This window comes from Aulonocara sp. 'chitande type north' Nkhata Bay, linkage group LG18 (assembly GCF_057382095.1).
Source record: "Aulonocara sp. 'chitande type north' Nkhata Bay isolate Kocher_YH1m ecotype deep benthic linkage group LG18, A_spYH_male_GT1.1, whole genome shotgun sequence".
Lineage (NCBI taxonomy): Eukaryota > Metazoa > Chordata > Actinopteri > Cichliformes > Cichlidae > Aulonocara > Aulonocara sp. 'chitande type north' Nkhata Bay.
This window is the reverse complement of record NC_141361.1, coordinates 36,665,038-36,682,234: the sequence shown is the minus strand read 5'-3', so window position 1 is coordinate 36,682,234 and position 17,197 is coordinate 36,665,038. Positions and strand designations below refer to the sequence as shown.

The window sequence follows — 17,197 nt, the reverse complement described above, 5'->3', positions numbered from 1 at the left end:
TATTGAGCAAGTAGCTTACTTAAGAGACTTCTTTCATCACGTTAGAAATTACAGGACAAAAATATTCTCCCAGAACAACTTTTTATCGTCCCTTTCCCAGAAGGAGAGAAGCAAAATGCCCTCACACATAAAACAGCAACCAGAGCCCCTCAATGTGGAGACCAACGGTTGCATATTTTTCTCTAATTTGTCACCCACTGTACGTGTTTTCATATTAACACGCTCCCCCTGAGATGTACGATTAAATCTCTAAATAATCAAGCCAAAACAAATAGCGCTGTCACCGGCGGTCCGTAAAGGCGGCAGCTTCCCCTCCCGCATGCAGACGCTGAAGACTCCTCGCTTGACGCTCCAGGCTCCTGATTGGTCGAGCTGTTCGGGGGAAGGGGCGTGGCTTGCGTCTCAGTCCTGGCACCAGTTTGCTCTGCAAGCACCGAAAGGTGGAGAGATTTTCCCCATCACACACTCTTACTGTCAAACACACACGTTCAGCGAGAGACTCGGGACGCATCCACACGGTGAGTTTCACTGTTTTAACGTGATTCGGGACGTGTCATCGCGTTTTCTCTGCATCCTGGCGATGCGCCAGCCTCGCGTGGGCCTTTATAAATGAAATGTAATTGGTGCCATATTTATATTCAGGTCTGCAGGCTGCAGTGCCACGGATGCAGGCCTATATTTAGCTTATGATATGGCGGAATCATAGTCGGAGACATCGCTGTGCGCGGTGTTTCCCATCCCAATGGGGAGAGGATGGTGGGCGTGTGAGGAGGAGAAAGAGTCGGGGTGGCGGGGGGTGAGGGGGGTTCAGTGTCTCATGCAGAGGTCCGTGGATTCTTGTCTCTTTGTTATGGTGGTGCCGCAGAGTCGGGATGATACACCCCTCCTGCTGAAAAATCACTACAAAACAGATTCCTCCGATAGTCCTGCTTTGGCTCCTCATTAGTAAGCCAAGAGTAATTGTAGTGGTCTCAGTGCAGTTAGCCAGCACCTCTGTCATTACAATATTCCTACATGGGACCGTAGTAGGTTTTACATGATGTTTATCTCTATAGTGAAACAGATGCATCTCCAGTACAGCGAAGGCCTTGTTATATAAAGAATAGAAGAGTATCTGATTTTTATACATAGTACCCCCCCAGTCGAGACACATACACACTTACACGCACAGACACACTCTGCATGCTGTGTGTGTGTGGATTAGAGCGCATTGTTTCGTCTATGCTCATTTTTTCTCCTCTAGGGCTCTTTCTGCCTTTTCTCTATCTCACATGTGAACCGCATTGAGCTACAGGACTGTAGACTGTCTGTGGGAATACTATGGGAAAATGGTTGTCTCCATTCTGCACTCAAAGTAGAAATGGATTGAAGGTTCAAGTAAACGGTGCATATCTGCTCTGTGTGTGATAGCTGGAGCCAAAGAAGCTACATGATGCAATGCTGAGTAAAATCTCTAAAGCCGAAGAACGTGGCTGCCCCGTTACATAAAGTGGGCATCATCTGTAGCCTGGTACACGGTACAGAGCATATGTCACTTTGACATGCTCAGTGTGTTTGGGGAGACAGACATCTGAAATAATGTACTCTCATTACACCAGTCAGACTCATCTGACACTGTATTTCAAAGTTGTTGTGTGTTTGTTTATAACTGACATTTCATTAAAAACAGATCGCTGTTTCTGTTTGATCAGTTATTTATTTGCTCTATAGATTGTGAAGATGCAGAAAATCGTAATGTTTAAAAAGGGGAAAAGACTTTGCCATTTGATTGATAGTCACCATGGCCACCAACTCATTTCCAGAGGTTTCTCATATCACTTTATTGTCATTTTGTTGCTGATTATAACAACAACAAACTTATACTACAATGTCACTGCTCCGCATTATCATCTTAAAATTATTGTATATAATATCGTTCAGGTATTTTAATATTGTGATATTGTATTTGACTTAAAAGAGGTTGATGGATCTTTCTTTTCTGTGTTCTGAGTTAAAGAGGTAATTAAGTAAAGTCACATTTGCCAGTATTAACATATAATAAATGGACTGGTTCTTAGAGAGCGCTTTTCTACTCTACTTGAGCACTCCAAGTGCCTTATACACCTTATTCACACAAGCACTTTTTTGGTGTCTAAGTGCTTTCTATCTAACACTCTGATCAGTGTATTAGGGACAGGCCACTTGGGTTTCAGTATCTTGACCAAGGACACTTTGGCATGCAGACTGGAGCAGCCAGGCATCAAACTACCAACCTTCCAATTAGATGGCCTGTTCTACCTCCTGAGTCACAGCCACTCTTGTATGTAGTCGTAGTCTAAAAATGTAATCCCCGAGATCTAAATAGCCCTAAAGCTGACCCTTAACTACAGCATGTGATTTCTTATTACTAAGACTTGGAAGAATGATTATCAAAATTGTTCTTGGCAATCAGGAGAACCCCCCAAATATTCTAACTGACATACTTTAGGATTAAGTTTATGACAATGAGCAAAGACTGTCATTTAATCTGAAATGACTTAAAATGTCCAACTCACTGAATTGTGAGAACAGGCCGAGTACAATATTTGTATCCAAAACGACCAAAACTTCCAGTGGCTTATTAGTTAAACTGTTCTCATTCCAATGGTGTAAGGCTGTTTTGTCAAAGCCCCTGGTGTCTCACAGCCCCTGGTGTCTCACACATAGGCGTAAGATATCCTTTGATGATGGTATTATTGGATGCCAAAGGCAAATGCTAAAAACAGGACCAGGAGACTGCAGTTTTTATCTCTTCTCACTTCTTAGCTTTAGGCACCAACACTGCTTACTTAGGTTTAGAAAAAGAACTCTATTTGGGCTAAAACAAACCCATTCAAAGTGTTAACTATGCATGCTAAAAAATAAATGATGCTAAAAGGATAGCCAGTCACCTCAAATTTGACAGTAAGGCTACGTTCACACTGCAGGCGAAAGCGCATCAAATCCGATTTTTTTGACCCTATGCGACCCACATCCGATCATGGTATGACAGTGTGAACGGCGCAAATCCGATATTTTCAAATCCAATCTGGGTCACTTTCGTATGTGGTGCTGAATCCGATACATATCTGATGTTTTAGAAAGCGACTGCTGTTTGAACGGTCATGTCGCATTAAATCCGCCTTTTACGTCACCGACACAAGACTGAAGCCAATTATCAGCGCCAGAGAAGACATCGCGAACGCTTCCTGGCCATCCAGTGTAGATGTCAGTGAAACATACTATTGTACATACTATTGTTTGAGTACTTACGATTGTTTTTTTTGTACTTTTTATATTTTACATTTATATTTATTATTGAAACTTGCACCAAGGGAGTGGCACTCCAATTTCGTTGTACTCTGTACAATGACAATAAAGGCTATTCTATTCTATTCTAAACTGTTGGGAAGACAACGTAAACATTTTATTTGTACTGTATAATCTGCAGATTCTGACAGAAATCTGCAGCTATCCTTGGAAGCACCGCTCCTCTCTTAAACAGCAATAAGGATCATTATTAGGTTATTTACATTATTATGTAAATAACAAAATAACTTAAAGCAAAAATTGGGAAACGTAAAGTCCGAAGTCTTTATATTAACGGCCATCAGTCAAACAATACTGTTTGCTCTGGGTCTAAACAGAGCGCGTTGTGTGTGACATCTTCTTTTGCGCATGCGGGCCGCTTTGAGCGTTCACACTAGAGCGCGTTTGCTGTCGCATTTTATTTGTAGTGTGAACGAGCAGACAAAAAAATCGGATTTGATCAAAAAATCGGAATTGAGCATTAAGACCTGCAGTGTGAACGTAGCCTAAGAGACCTGAAGAGTGTATATGTGATGAGTTCAGATTAAAACTGAGCTCAGATATTCTAAATCTTTGCAAACAGGAAGTAATTTTTGTAGGTGAGAGTGCAGAGAACTACACAGTCCAAGTAACCGCAGAGTAGCAAATCAGGAGAACATCCAGATTCCAGACCAGGTGCATGAAAATTCCAGATCATGAATATATAAATGAAAAAGGCATGTCAGTTCAACTCCTTTGACTCCTTGAATGTTTGAATCACAGAGATACTAAATGTAAAAAACGTAAGGCCATTTTTTGCCTGAGACTGCTGGCACAGAAGCTAGATGGATTATCAGAGATGTTTTAATGCATGAGCGTTGTAATGATGATGATGCCATAATTTCTGCCTCAGGGATTGGTGGGATTACATCCAATCCCTCTCAAAGGGATCAACCAAGTAGCCCGGAAGTCAGCAGGCACCCAGCTACAGTGGGGCAAAAAAGTATTTAGTCAGCCACCGATTGTGCAAGTTCCCCCACTTAAAATGATGACAGAGGTCAGTAATTTGCACCAGAGGTACACTTCAACTGTGAGAGACAGAATGTGAAAAAAAAAAATCCATGAATCCACATGGTAGGATTTGTAAAGAATTTATTGGTAAATCAGGGTGGAAAATAAGTATTTGGTCAATAACAAAAATACAACTCAATACTTTGTAACATAACCTTTGTTGGCAATAACAGAGGTCAAACGTTTACTATAGGTCTTTACCAGGTTTGCACACACAGTAGCTGGTATTTTGGCCCATTCCTCCATGCAGATCTTCTCGAGAGCAGTGATGTTTTGGGGCTGTCGCCGAGCAACACGGACTTTCAACTCCCGCCACAGATTTTCTATGGGGTTGAGGTCTGGAGACTGGCTAGGCCACTCCAGGACTTTCAAATGCTTCTTACGAAGCCACTCCTTTGTTGCCCGGGCGGTGTGTTTTGGATCATTGTCATGTTGGAAGACCCAGCCTCGTTTCATCTTCAAAGTTCTCACTGATGGAAGGAGGTTTTGGCTCAAAATCTCACGATACATGGCCCCATTCATTCTGTCCTTAACACGGATCAGTCGTCCTGTCCCCTTGGCAGAAAAACAGTCCCATAGCATGATGTTTCCATCTCCATGCTTCACAGTAGGTATGGTGTTCTTGGGATGCAACTCAGTATTCTTCTTCCTCCAAACACGACGAGTTGAGTTTATACCAAAAAGTTCTACTTTGGTTTCATCTGACCACATGACATTCTCCCAATCCTCTGCTGTATCATCCATGTGCTCTCTGGCAAACTTCAGACGGGCCTGGACATGCACTGGCTTCAGCAGCGGAACACGTCTGGCACTGCGGGATTTGATTCCCTGCCGTTGTAGTGTGTTACTGATGGTGACCTTTGTTACTTTGGTCCCAGCTCTCTGCAGGTCATTCACCAGGTGCCCCCGTATGGTTCTGGGATCTTTGCTCACCGTTCTCATGATCATTTTGACCCCACGGGATGAGATCTTGCGTGGAGCCCCAGATCGAGGGAGATTATCAGTGGTCTTGTATGTCTTCCATTTTCTGATGATTGCTCCCACAGTTGATTTTTTTCACACCAAGCTGCTTGCCTATTGTAGATTCACTCTTCCCAGTCTGGTGCAGGTCTACAATACTTTTCCTGGTGTCCTTCGAAAGCTCTTTGGTCTTGGCCATGGCGGAGTTTGGAGTCTGACTGTTTGAGGCTGTAGACAGGTGTCTTTTATACAGATGATGAGCTCAAACAGGTGCCATTCATACAGGTAACGAGTGGGGGACAGAAAAGCTTCTTACAGAAGACGTTACAGGTCTGTGGGAGCCAGAGATTTTCCTTGTTTGAGGTGACCAAATACTTATTTTCCACCCTAATTTACGAATAAATTCTTTACAAATCCTACCATTCATGGATTTTTTTTTCACATTCTGTCTCTCACAGTTGAAGTGTACCTCTGGTGCAAATTACTGACCTCTGTCATCATTTTAAGTGGGGGAACTTGCACAATCGGTGGCTGACTAAATACTTTTTTGCCCCACTGTAGGTATAGTTAACATTTTTGCATCATTTGTAAGGCAATAGGCTTTTCTAGGCTTTTCCACTAAACCAAGCAAACAATATCATTGTAGAGCTTGTCAAACCTTGACTACATATATAAATCGTTTTACAGTGTAGCATTGACAGTAATAATCAGTTGTTAGCTGGAAATGTGTAAGCTCTGTTGTCATTCAGTAAGTCAACAAGTCAGCCAGGCAGAGCTAGTACTGTAGAGATACGATCTAATCATGTTGTAGTTTCTCCAGGCGATATCATAGGCCTGGCTTGTAAAATAAGATAAGATGACCTTTATTAGTCCCACAGGTGGGAAATTTGTTAAAATGTAAGAATTATGTAAAAAATGTAAGATTATGTAACAAAACATGGAGTTATCTCATAATGTTTGTGCCCAGCATGAAACCAGGCGATATGAAGAGTGATAGCATTCTGTAGCCATTAGGTTTTTCTGGAACTTTAAAGAAAATCTATGGACTACAAGATGAACTTCATTTGTTATCCAAAACTATGATGTTTCCTATTTTTTTCTGTTAAGTAAAGAGGAATGGAACAGTGGAAAAGATGACTAGATTACCAACAGTTAGTGGTCTACAAAAAAGTAGTAACGGTTGTAAATAATATTGCTAATTATTAAAGTCCTACGGTCAGGAGGAGTCCTAGGTAAGGAGCTTCTGGAGTTAAGGAGTTTTCCTTTAACTCTGGGCTTCCGTACACCTCTATGGAAATTTTACCCTATTGTAGCAATTTGTTTAGCTTTTCAGTTCAATTCAATTAAGTTTAATTTATGTAGTACCAAATCACAACAACAGTCATATCAAGTTGCTTTATATTTTAAGATAAGGACCCTACAATTTATAAAGAACAATCCCAATGATCAGACTGTGAGCAAGTACTTGGCGACAGCAGGAAGGTGAAACTCCCTTTCAACAGGAAGAAACCTTCGGCAGAACCAGGCTCAGGGAGGAGCAGCCGTCTGCCACAACTGGATGGGGGTGAGGGGAGGAAAACAGGACGAAAGACGTACCATAGAAGAGAGCCAGAGTTTAATAAGAGCTAATGATTAAATGCACAATGTGTAGTCCTTTCCAACTGATTGCTGTTCTATCTCTAAACACCCATGTTTCAAGGTGCACAAGGGATGTGTATTCACCAAAAACGTTTGGGTAACACAAACACCAACCAGCAGTCAAAATAAGCAACTAGCTGTTGAAAATAGTGTGAATACTAGCTGAAATGTCAGACCAAATAACATTAATAATAAGGATAAAATTAGCGTAGGTAAATTATCAGATAATGAAACAGCTAATGAAAGATAATACTGCTTTTTGTATGCTGGCTTATAAGCCCTTGGTTTGTGTGACAAATTTGGGTTTACAGCTTGCTGCATTGCTTTTAAGTGACAACACATGTCAAATAATGCAGCTGTGTTACTCACACATGGAAAATAAACTGTCTATCAAATTCCACAAACTTTCATCTTGACGCGTTTCAAAACATTATGTTAAGACTAACTGTAAATCCACTGAAATGGAAATTGTGCTTGCAGTCTCACTCCTGCTTAGTGATGAATTCACAGTGAATTAACTTTTCATTAATTCTATATATTTATAAGTTTCCCCCCTCTGAATATTTTAATGTTATCCAGTCAGCTTTTCACTTTGCTAATATATGGATCCACACCAGTCACTTTGAGAATTCCTCTAAAGACTTTCAGCAAACTTCACTATACTTCATTTATTATTGAAACCAATTTTATTGCCAGATTGGGGACAAGGTGCGTTAACTTCCCTCAAACATTTATTATGTCTGATGAAATATATCAGTCACTGAAAGAAACATTATTGTTATGTAGTGTTTTAATCCTGCACACATGTTATCCGCTACTGGAAATATCAGGTTATGTGCTTTGATTGTACTGTTATCTTCAAATTATTTGGTTCATGTGAGGATTGGTGAGGAGGTGACCATGTTAAGCAGTATGAACATAGACCTGGTGCTGCTGCCTTATTTGTGGTTACCATAGTGATCTGCCTTGGTTAAAAGTGGATCACATTAAAGCACTTTTCCTGCTTTGTGAGACAGATCTTTTAAGAGAAATGTCGTTGCTAAATCTCAAAATAAACAGCTCAGTGCATTTTTAAAGGTTGATTGATAGCTGTAACTTCAAGATGGAAAGAGCAAAGAGCTTAATTGGTCAACCTCTAATAGTTAGCAAGACAGCAGTTCTTCTGTGAGGACTGTCAGTTTGCTTGAGGGCTTGGCGTTGAACAAAAGTGCTTCAAATGGGAATGCACACCAGATAACACTGTGTATGAAACCTTTAGAACGGGAAAGGCCGGTGTTGTATTGGATGTTAAAGTACTTGCTGTATATGATGATCAGTCCCTGTTACATCCAGGGTATCCAGTGGCATCTGTGCATTGACGGATGGGTTAACATTATAGATTGCATTTAAACAGAGCCTTTAGGATTACTAATAATACCATTACTAGTAACTCAATTATCCATTTACTAATTTACACATCATGATCTTTATCAGATCACCCAGATGAACTACTTAAATGTGACCAAGGTAAATACCAACAGATATCAAGCACAGAGCAAAAATTATTGTCCATGTAGCCTTTGGAGTGAGCCAACTGTACAGTAGAGGTTCAGTGAATAGATCAAACAATGGCTTCAGAGGCAACAACAAAGGTCAGTTTTTCCTGTGGAGAAAAGAGGCGGAGATTCAAATCAGACCTGACATCATGTGGCAGTTGAACCAGGAATGATGGAAAACACTGTGTCCCTTTCTCATCTTCATATTCATCCTTCTGAGAGCTTCCATTATTATGTGTTCATGATTTGAAATAAGCAAAGGTTATTTCTGTCCTACTGAGCTTAAGATCAGACCAGCCATCAGCCAGTACAGCAGAGCGAGGCAGGAATGAGTATAAAATGTCCCCTTCATTTAAAGCATCAAAACATGCACCCTGCTCCCAGGATGTAAGCAAGAGTTCATTATTTAAACCCAAAGTCTGGAGTGCAGTCACAGTTCATCCCAGTTAAATGTTTGGGTGCAGAAAAATGTTAGCTGCTCAAAATAAGTTGAAATTTATCCAATCCTTCCATATCCATCCAGTCACAATGTTTATTTTTAAACAATAAAATAAACAAATCTCAGTGGTCCGAAACGCAGTGTATTCACTGGCTGAGTCATCCCTAATGGCTTTTCAGTTAAATGGAACCGCAGTTCTGAATACAAAAGGACACATGAACTCAATGTAATTGTTCCTCAAACTGAATTCATTATCAATCACATGTCACTAAGCACACGCAGTATGCTTAGATGAGTGACTACTGTGTTGTCACTCAATTAGCCGAGTCCCATTTTGAAGCCTAAGATGAGCATTTTTGCTGTTGCTGCTTGTTTTTGCAAACAGACGTGATGAATTGATCTGATAGTGAAACCACACATTCACTAGCTATTGATTTGTGACCTCTCAGTCACAAGCTTGGTTTGATGTTTGACATCATATGACAGAATATCTCTTGAAGTTGGATTGCAAACTTGGAAACTTTATTGGTAACTACTAGCCTAACACAAAGACATTTCTTATTTGACTGTCAACTGCTTAGTTTAAATGTATCAAGCTTTCATTTATGAAAAGATGAATGTGACTATGGCCATTTACAGTTCAACATTTTTACTTTTAGACTTTACTAGAGTAGCTTTGCATGACTCACAGTTCAAAATAAACCTTATTCTTACTCTTGGTACCATTTCTTAAGTAATCATCCATCTAAAACAAGATGTTAAAGCTCCCTTTTTTCCTCTCTTTAGGCCAAATTCTTGCTAGTACATAACATGTAGCTGTGCACACAAACTGGCTGTCTTAGCCATATCCTCTCTTTTGACATCATACTGAACAAAAAAGTAAAAAAAAATACTGAGCCAAGTTTTTACAGTCTAATGAGCCTCTGCTTTTTTCTGCTTTTTGCTATTTGTGCATACATCAACCTCATTATTAAACCTTGGCCATGTTTAAAACGAACCTCCACCACTGAATCAGTATATATGTCTCCAGAAAAAAAAGCACAAGCATAATAGTCCCACCTTAATGGACCAAGAATGAAAGAAAGTAACAGAAACAGTGCTCTGTTGAATGAATGTGCTACAAAACACAGAAAGAAAAATCTATGAAATCAGAGTATGCACACAGCAAGAAAAAAGTGAGATGGAAAGATACAGTATCATTTCATGCAGATCAGTTTCCATTTGTTCTCCTCTATTCAACTTCACCAGCTCATATCATCTGTGCACTTCTTGTTTTCTTGGGTACCTTGACAACACACAAACACACAGAAACTGAAACACAACACAAAGTCACACTTGACAGGTTTGCGCAGTTAGTAATCTGGATTTAGCTGACTTGTCTGCACCTACCCTCATATACTGGAACGTGTGTGCGTGTGTGTGTGTGTGTGTGTTATCAGCGGTAATATAAACTGCTGCTCATCAGAGACAGTCTGTGCATGTATGTGTGTGGGTGTGTCAGAACTTGTGCCCATCAAGGAGGAGACAGTGAGGAGCTGCTGAGTCACCATGGCGACTGGCTGGGCAGCCATGACAGGATTTTGTTAACACGTTTTGATGGCATGAGTCTGAAAAACAGAAACCTTCTTATATCACTGATATGATGTTTTTGTCCTGATTCTTTAATCAATGAGAATGGTTCTTTATAGTTACCTATAGGGCTGCCACGATTTGTCGACTAGTCACGATTACGTCGACTATCAAAATCGTCGACGACTGATTTAATAGTCGACGTGTCGTTTGAAACTTTGTAAGATCACAAAAGACGCAGGAATAAGTGGCAGGATTTAAGAGTGTAATAACGGACTGAAACAGAAGATGGCAGCATTGCATGTACAAGGATGTCACCTACCGTTAAACCCCGAAGAAGAAGAAGAAGAAGCAGCTGTGTCCCAGAATTCATAGCGCGGCCCAGCGCAGTTTCCAACAATGGCGGCAGCTAGTTAGTTTTAATGTTACTCTTATTCTTCTTTCTGGGTCACAAAATAAACGTTTAACATATTTTCAGGCGAGAATGTAGCTGTGTAAACCTCAAATATCTGCTCAGTTTATCAGGACACCACATATTTTCAAAAGCGCTCCGACGTTTTCGGAGACATCTGTTACCCACTAGCTCGTTAGCGAGCCGGGGGCTAGGCTCACTAGCGCCGTGAGAACACCGGACTCCCCACAAATCGTTTTCAAACCCACCGCTGTCTTTCGCTACTCAGGTTAAACATGATATATGAGTCACTTAGATAACTTAAAATGTTGTTGTTTGGCTTTTTTTTTTTTTAGTATTTTATTTGTTCCTGAGTAAATCAGTTTGTCTGAGATTAAAGTTATAGTTTTTGCACAGCTGAATAAACGTCAAGCAGACAGCTGATTATCAGAAGTGTGAGATGCTCCAGAATATACTCCGGTGTCCTGTTATAGTTTAGATAGCAAGGAGTTTATTAAACTTCACCGAAACAATCTGCAAATTTCATAAAAATTTAACAAACTATCATCTTGTCTTTACTTTTAGTGAGCACAGACCTTAAACACTTAAAGCTGTAAGCTAATGATAGTTATATAAGAGCAGATGCTGCTGGTGCAATAAGCTGTAGTTTTACGTCTAATGGATGATGATCTGATTAGTCGACTAATCGCAAAAATAATCGGTGACTAGTCGACTATCAAAATAATCGTTTGTGGCAGCCCTAGTTACCTACATGTTTCCTGTTTTCATATCACATTGTTTTCCTGCTGTCTGGACCAGGGTTTTAATAGTTTTGCAATTTTCATTAGTTTTTATTTTTATTTAGTTTTGACTTCAGATTTTCAATTTTATATCAGTTTTAATTAGTTTTTACCAATTGTTTGCTAGTTTAGTTTAGTTTTTATTTTTTTGAAAATCCTTAGTTTCAGTTTAGTTTTGATTAGTTTCAGTTATAGTTTTAGTTGTGTTTGCAATAATTAAGTGTAACAAAATCCCAGTTTCATCATATCAGTCATTCTCTTCTGCTTATCCTTGGGTATGTTGCTATTCCAGCTACCATACCCTGCACCCTGGACAGGTCGCCTGTCTGTCGCAGGGCTAACACGCAGAGACAGACAACTCACATTCCCACCTATGGGTTCTTTAAATAAATAAATGAATAAATAAAGGCAGATGAACAACCATTGATACCAGGCAACTATAAAATGTATATCTTGGCCCCAATGAGACTATTAACTCTTGCGGCACCGGGTGTTCGTAATTTTGGTTCAAGTGAATTGATAAACTTTTTGAAGGCAATTGACTCACACAGTTATGTAGATGTCCCCGTCCTGTTGTCTCGGGATGCATCATGCTGCCTTGCCTGGGGTTAGCTTCTGTTTCTGGTGATGAGGTTTGAGTGTGCTCCCTTACCTTCTCAAGGTAAGCTAGGTTAGCCTTCTTGTGTGAGCTTTTCAAGTGCACTTTAAGGTTTGTGGGATTTTTTTCCTTTAGAAATGTCCCTCATAATTTGTCTCTTTCCACTACAAGACACTTCATCCAAAACACAGTCATATTCAAAGTAATCCCAAATTGGACTCTGGCGCTTTCTCCCGACTTTTCCTGACATGATTCTGCGCGTGGACGGAGCAGCAACACAGACGACTCGACTAACGTACTGCCACCTGCTGGCATAATGAGACAGCAAGAAAAAAATCTGGAAACTAAACTTCATCTTCACCCTTGACTATTGTATGACACACACACATCAATGAAAACTAAACACATTTTTGCTATAAATTCAGTTAATTTTAATTAGTTTTGTGAACACTCATTACAGTTTTAGTTAGTTTTCCTTCTTTTGTTTTTATTTTTATTTCCGTTAACGAAAATGTTTTTTCACTTCTAGTTTTCGTTATTTCGTTAGTTTTCGTTAACGATAATAACCTTGGTCAGGACCATGCGTTTGTCACACCAGGTTTTATTAAAAACATAAAAGGAGAAAAGCAAGAAAACATACGTAGTATGATGAAACCACGATTGAACTGGTATTTCTTTCAGAGTCAACATTTCTAAACCAGTTAATGGACTCTCAGACACATTTCAGCTCTCTAGATTACTTGCTCCCAATTAAATTAGGGAACATATTTATCCTCCACATCTGCCAGCTTTGTCATCTAGCTGTTGAGAGGAGCTGCCCTGTCATTGTGGGACAGATCCCTGCTTGGCATGTAACCACGCAGATGAAATCGACTTTGTTCACCGAGTAGTGAGTGTGGATGAGCTCCTTCTATTTCCCTAAAGCTGCACATAGCAATTTGTAACTACTTATTAGAACTTATTTAACCTCAGATGTTACTGCTTGCTGTGGAGTCATCATTCAAATGACTTGCTTCACATTAGATATACAGTAGTTGTTTGATCTTTCATTAATATGAAAGTTTAGATCAGTAGAGCTTCAAAATACATATGTGCATTGTGTTTAGATTGATGATATGGCACCATGTGGTTAGTCTCCAATAGAGATTTGCAGCTGTGATGGTGGAAGAGCATACAGCCCACTGTCCCTTAACAGACGTTGTTGTTTTTTTTATTACTTTGAGCCAGCTGTTTTCCTACTTTAAGGTACAGATACATCAATCAAGTCATGTTTAGTTCCATCTGAAATACACACCTTGTCTTAAGGTATTTGATGTCACTAGTACAAATCTCATACCAGTGTTAAATGAGTTTATGTTTTGTTCCATTTGCGTTTTTGTTTTTTTGTTTTGTTTTTTTGTGCAAAGTGCAAATCTATATGAAACAGGTCGATGGAGATGCAGCCAGGATTCAAATTTGGTGGAATGCAATGTCAAACCAAATTACAGTGTCCTTCTTGATCTTAGATCTGGAAAATGACAATAAATTCAGTACACACATTTTCCATTATTCTTTTTTCTTATTACTCCTACTTTCAATGTCATGGAAAGTGCTGCTACAGCAGCGATGTGCTCCTCTACTTTTTTGTGAATGAGCCTGGATGCACAGATGTGTATGAATATATGTGCTATGTTGACTCATAAAATCTCATAATAAACCAGAATCCTGAATATAACCATGTGTTGGTAACTGCACTTAATACTGTAGCTACAAATATTTGTGGTCTTCTAAGCCAAACAGAAGTGCAAATGCATATGATTTTTTTGCCATTTTTAGCCACCAACGAGCACAGTGAATGTGGGAAAGTGTATCTCCCCGGGGCCACTAACCTCTCCATTCACTGCTGTTACATCATTAGCACAGATTTAGATATTGTACTGTGAGTCATCACAGAGCTGAATTGACCTACAGCTTAGCTGAAAACTGACTTGTATCTTTCTGTGTAATGAAAACAAGTGTTTTCTAGTCTATGGTGAGATGATAACTTGACCAGATGTGTAACAAAATCAGAACTGTATTCATTCCAATTTTGTAAATCTATTTTAACCCACATACAGATGAGAAGTGAATGAAAAAAAAAAAAGGGGGCTCGTCCCTTTTCGTTCGTGTGATTGGTTCGTTTCCTTTTTGCGTTTGTGGTGGGGGGGAAAACGTCGTGCGCGAGTTTTGCGGCTCTGGAGTGCGCGGATGCGGTTGGGTGTCTGCGGAGTTGTGTTTTCCTTTTTCGCTTTGCTCGTGATGTCGTTTGACATGGATGATTTTGCGCAACGTCCCTCCATTGAAAAGTTGGAGCGGTGCACAAAAGCAGATTTGTTGGTAGTGGCTAACTTATTCGGGGTGGATGTTCCGTTGAATGCTAAGAAGGCGGAAATTAAACACTGTTTGGTGGAGAGACTGGTGGACAGGGGAGTGTTTGGGGGGCAGAAAACTCCTGCACCAGGAGGGACCACCTCATCAGCCTTTGGTTCGAGTTCTGCATCCGCATTAGGAATACCAAGGGATTGTGGTCGGTATAAACAATCACAGGCGAGGGACTGCCACCGACATACACCTCGAAATGCTGCAATGCGAACAGCAGAGAGAGGGCCTCTTTCTCAATCGTGCTGTACCCTCGCTGATGGACATTGAATTTCGTTGAGAAATAGCCGATTGGGTGATCCACACCATGATGGTCTTCCTGCAGCAATACGGCACCTGCCCCGTTTGCACTGGCGTCCACTTCCAACTTAAAAGGGCGTGCAAAATCAGGGGCGGCCAGCACTGGCGCACTGCACAGGAGAGTCTTAACAGTCCAGAACGCACTCTGACACGCAGAGGTCCACACAAAAGGTCTCAACACACTAGTGAGGCTAGTGAGAGGTGCGACCACGTCCGCGAAGTTTTGACAGAAACCCCGGTAGTAGCCCACCATGCCGAGGAAACGGCGAAGCTCACGCCTAGTCTGAGGGGCGGGAAAATCCAGTATGGCCTGGATTTTGGCCGAGATAGGGCGCACTTGCCCCTGACCCACCTGCTTTCCTAAGTACGTCACCATGGCTTTACCAAAATCACACTTGGCGAGGTTGAGGGTGAGGGATTCCCTTTCCAAGCGATGGAACACATCAGTGAGTGTCTCCATATGCTCTGACCAGGTGTCTGAATAGACGACAATGTCATCCAAATACACTTCACACTTGCAGACGCCGCCCAGCACGATATTCATGAGCCGTTGAAATGTGGCGGGAGCGTTGCGCAACCCGAAAGGCATGACAGTGTACTGGAGAAAATGGTCAGGAGTAACAAAAGCAGAGATTTCGGCCGCACGTGATGTTAGGGGAACTTGCCAATAGCCCTTTAACAAGTCCAGCTTGGTAACGAAGGTCGCAGAACCGACCCTATCAACACAATCCTCCATTCTGGGCAGAGGATAGGAGTCAGGCTTGGTCACACTGTTCACCTTCCGAAAATCTGTACAAAACCGTGGGGTCTTATCCGCTTTAGGCACTAGGAGACATGGGGAACTCCACGCACTAGAGCTAGGGACAGCAAGACAATTCTCCAACAGATAAGAGACTTCTGTCTGGAAAAGAGCACGCGTAGTGGGATTCACCCGGTAGGCATGCTGTTTGATTGGAGGATGGTCCCCCACATCGATATCATGCTCCAACACGGTGGTACAGGATGGAGTGTCCGAGAAAAGATTAGGATGATTTTCAATCAACCGACACACGTCATTTCGGACATCATCGTCTACCCCAGTTAAATGTGACCTTAAATCACGTAGGATTTCAGAATTCCTAAGTCGTGCGCAGCCCACAGCACAACCGAAAACCAAATCGTCACCTACTGGGTCATACCGAGTTTCGGAAACCGGCACCCCCACAGTCGCAACTGTTGACACACCACCAGCAAAGTAGGGCTTCATCATATTAATATGACACACACGGCACTTTTTCCTTCGCTCTGGGGTGTCGATGACATAATCCGTGTCACTCAATTTCGCCTGCACTGTATACGGACCACTGAACTTGGCCTGGAGGGAAGATCCAGGGACCGGTAAAAGTGTTAAAACTTTATCACCAACTTCAAATTTTCGCTGCACAGCCTTCACATCAAACTTCCTCTTCATCCTACCTTGTGTTGCACTGAGAGCATCCCGTGCAATTGCGCACGCTTTATGCAAACGCTCTCTGAAAGAGCTCACATAGTCTAACACATTTTCCTTAGGGGCAACAGTGTCGGACAGGAAGTTCTCCTTAAGCAATCGCAAGGGGCCACGCACTGTGTGACCGAACACCAGCTCAGCAGGGCTAAATCCTAACGACTCCTGCACACTTTCTCTCACTGCTAAAAGAAGCAGCGGCAACCCCTCATCCCACTCCTTTTGAGACTCAAGGCAAAATTTCCGCATCATCGATTTCAATGTCTGATGAAACCGCTCGAGCGCACCTTGCGACTCCGGATGATAGGCACTAGATTTCCGATGTTTAATGCCAAGTGACTGCAAAACCGGATCAAAAATCCTAGACATGAAATTAGAGCCTTGGTCAGTTTGAACAGCTTTTGGTAAACCAAAAATAGAGAAAAAGTTTTAACACTTTTACCGGTCCCTGGATCTTCCCTCCAGGCCAAGTTCAGTGGTCCGTATACAGTGCAGGCGAAATTGAGTGACACGGATTATGTCATCGACACCCCAGAGCGAAGGAAAAAGTGCCGTGTGTGTCATATTAATATGATGAAGCCCTACTTTGCTGGTGGTGTGTCAACAGTTGCGACTGTGGGGGTGCCGGTTTCCGAAACTCGGTATGACCCAGTAGGTGACGATTTGGTTTTCGGTTGTGCTGTGGGCTGCGCACGACTTAGGAATTCTGAAATCCTACGTGATTTAAGGTC

General features: G+C 41.4%; 1 protein-coding gene across 4 annotated transcripts in view; it reads left to right on the top strand.

Moving 5' to 3' along the window:
- Positions 1-384: 384 nt before the first annotated feature.
- Positions 385-17,197, top strand: part of LOC147309116 (uncharacterized) — a 131,614-nt gene continuing 114,801 nt past the window's right edge. For all 4 annotated transcript variants that reach the window (XM_086273586.1, XM_086273585.1, XM_086273584.1 and 1 more), the window contains exon 1: positions 385-518. The gene's annotated coding sequence lies outside the window, so the exon portion shown is untranslated. The remainder of the gene's footprint in view (positions 519-17,197) is intronic.